This window comes from Pinus tabuliformis, chromosome 7, assembly GCF_031772625.1.
Source record: "Pinus tabuliformis cultivar Carrire ecotype Pingquan chromosome 7, CPIR1, whole genome shotgun sequence".
Taxonomy (NCBI): Eukaryota; Viridiplantae; Streptophyta; class Pinopsida; order Pinales; family Pinaceae; genus Pinus; species Pinus tabuliformis.
Genome location: NC_142293.1, coordinates 2,038,222,005 through 2,038,225,251, shown reverse-complemented (window position 1 = coordinate 2,038,225,251; position 3,247 = coordinate 2,038,222,005).

Sequence of the window (3,247 nt, the reverse complement as noted above, 5' to 3'; positions counted from 1 at the left end):
AACGGTCAAGGGATTCCTAGGCCTTTGGGAATGAAACTTGAGACCACCTCCGCCCCAGATTCTGAAATCCATCCGAAAAACCAAAGCTCAAAACCAAGATAAACATCCCAACATACCATGGCATCTAGAAAAAGGCAAGGCTAGGTTGAAAACCACTATCATAACCTGACAAAACCATGCCACCGACAACAAGAGAACCATATACCAACATGCAAAGTCATGCATGTCCAAACCAGCTAGGAAATCACACATGCAAAAGGTTACTTGCAAGTATTCCTGTTGAAGCTGCCTAATCCTACTCTTCTTCCTTGATCCTTGCTTTCCTTCCTTTCCCTTTACTTTCTTTTCCTTCCTTGATCCAAAGCTAGAGTGCACCAAGTAAACTCCAAGTGACCAAGAGTGAGAGACAAAGAGAATAATGAGAGAGCTCCAAACTTGAACTGACAAAAGGTTACCAATTGATCCTCAAAAGCCTTTTTATTAATGAGGCCTCTAATTTCTTCATTTTTCATTATTTTCCTTCAATTTCCTCCTCACATGCAACCTGTGACCTTTCACCTTACTTTTCTCCTAATTTCCTTTATTTTCATAAATAAATGTGCTAAAAATGCCTTTTTGCCTTTCCAAGCCTTTGCCTTAGCCTTTGCCAATTTTCCTTAGCCAAAGCACACATCCAATGATGCCCACTAGGATATCTTTGCCCAATATTCAGCTTGGAATAAGTGACCCTTAATCGTGGTCTTATGTTGCCTTTATTAAATTTTGTTACATGAACTTTTCACGAGGATTGTTACAAAAACCCATTGGAGAAAAATAGGCGTTTAAGAATAAGTTTAAGCCATAAAAGTGGTACAAAGCTCACATGGTAGCAAAGGGATATTTCTAGGTGGGGATAGTTAATTTTAGTGGGATTTTTTCCCCTATTGCTAAGATAAATTATGTTTATTTTTCTATAATTGTTGCATTTGATCCCTAAGTATAGTAGATGGAAGTGAAGAGAACATTCCTACATGGGGATCTTAAAGAAAAAATCTACATGAAAAAACCATATGGTTTTATAGTAAAGGGAAATTAGATGTTGGTTTTCAAGATGACAAAAGCACCTCTATGGATTAAAGTAATCTCCAAGAATCTCACATCAAAATTTTGATACCTATATATTGGGTCTTAGATTTTCAAGACCCAGGGTTGATCACTAAGTGTGTTTTAAGCAAGTTGGTCATCATTTTGTTTATGTGGTATTATATGTTGATGATATGTTGCTAATAGAAACAACGAGGAAATCATCAATGATGTTAAATCTTAGTTGTCCTCTAAGTTTGATATGAAGGGCCATGACACCACATATTTTATTACAAACATGAAAATTAAAAGAAATTGTGTAAATAGGAAATTGTCATTGACCTAAAGGAAATTTTTTGAGACAATATAACAGATGTTTGATATGCATGAATGGAAAATGATCAAGGTTCCTATTCTTATAGGTGTAAATTTATCTATATATTAGTCTCCCAAGGCATATGAAGAGCTAGAAGACATGTCTAATTTGAGCATTATTGGAAGTTTGATGTATAGTATGGTCTATATTAGAGCAAGAATTGCCCATATATTGGATTTTCGAGCAAATATTTGTCAAAATTAAGGAAGGAATGTTAGACACTTGTAGAGAAGGTCTTTAGATATTTTATTAGCAATTTATATTATGCAATTTATTCCCAAGGAATACTTGGACCAAATAAAGTGATATATGTACATGGTTTCATTGATGCATGCTAGAATGGATATCTTATTCACAAAAGCTCTACAAGTGGTTATGTGTTTAACATATTTGGCAAAGAAATTAGTTAGATGAGCAAGATGCAAGTTGTAGTTGCACTCTCGACTATAGAATTTGAATACACTATAGCCACTCAAACAAGGAAGGAATTTGTATTGTTGTAAAGATGGTTACAAGACCTTTGTTATGTTTTTTCCTTGATCATCATTTGTTGACCATTGACCATGGTTATAATCAATTGGTTGTCCCTAATTGATTGCATTGTTTAATACAATTATCTAATTATAATATCTCTATGACTTAGTTCACTCTATTTACCAATTGAATATTTTTGTAATGATGCAAAGTTACAAGGAATAATTGAATTAATTATTGCCATATATGCTTTCAAGTCTTTCATTATTGTTACTTGGGTGTTTTATTATCATTATATGTATGCTTATTCATACCTCAATGCTTATGAATATCAAATACTTTATTTTTATGTATATGTAGCTAGGAATTCATAGTAAATAATAGAATACACTTATATATATAATACAACATGTTGTCAGAAGTGTGAAAATGGTTTGCCAAGGCTATGTGAAGACTCTTCCCATAACAACATATGCCTCTTATTTTTGTAGGCAATAATATGCAACTACATGACCTTCCAAAGCTAAGTAATCCCACCAAAAATCAATTTTTGTGGCACATATCCTTATAAATGATCATTATTTGATTCAAGATAGTGACAATATCATGAGACTCCATATGGAGAAATGACCTTGAGTGCCCTTTAAAGTTAGCTTCCTCGCTTAGACTCCATACGGAGAAATGACCTTGAGTGCCCTTTGAAGTTAGCTTCCTCACTTACAATCTATGTTGGAATCTAAAGGGGTAAAATAATATAAGGAAAATGAATGAGGTGCAGGCCTAGATAACTTTGATCAATATGATCGGAATAGCTACAACATGTGTGTATAACTTATCTTGGTTGAGAGATATGCGGGAGAAACGGAGGGCACGATGCTTTGGGCTCTGACGTGGCCGCAGGCGGGCAGGTGGCACGCGCGCATCACTTCACCTGCACAGAGACATAATTAAAACATTTTACCACAGTAATTACGGGTTCTTGCGATAGTTGTTACATTTCTCCCAACCTGTCGACATCCGGTCTCTGTGCTCGCGGTCAACTGACTCTCTGACGGTTTCCGTCTATGGACAGAATGGATATCGAGGAGGAGGCTTTAGATTACTCCCTGGACCCATATGAGGGTCAGTCTATCTTCGGCAGTCGCAGCCCTAACCCTAACATAGAATGCCCTTCTCTGAATAGGCTCATATCTGGTTTCTTCTCTGATTGTTTCGCTGCCTGGATCTTCCTCATCACCTATTCGTTTCGAATCGCTCTCCTTGGAAACATCGGGCCTTGATTATCCCCCTCTATCCCCCGGTACTCTCAATCTTCTCACCGTTGTTTCGCCTCCA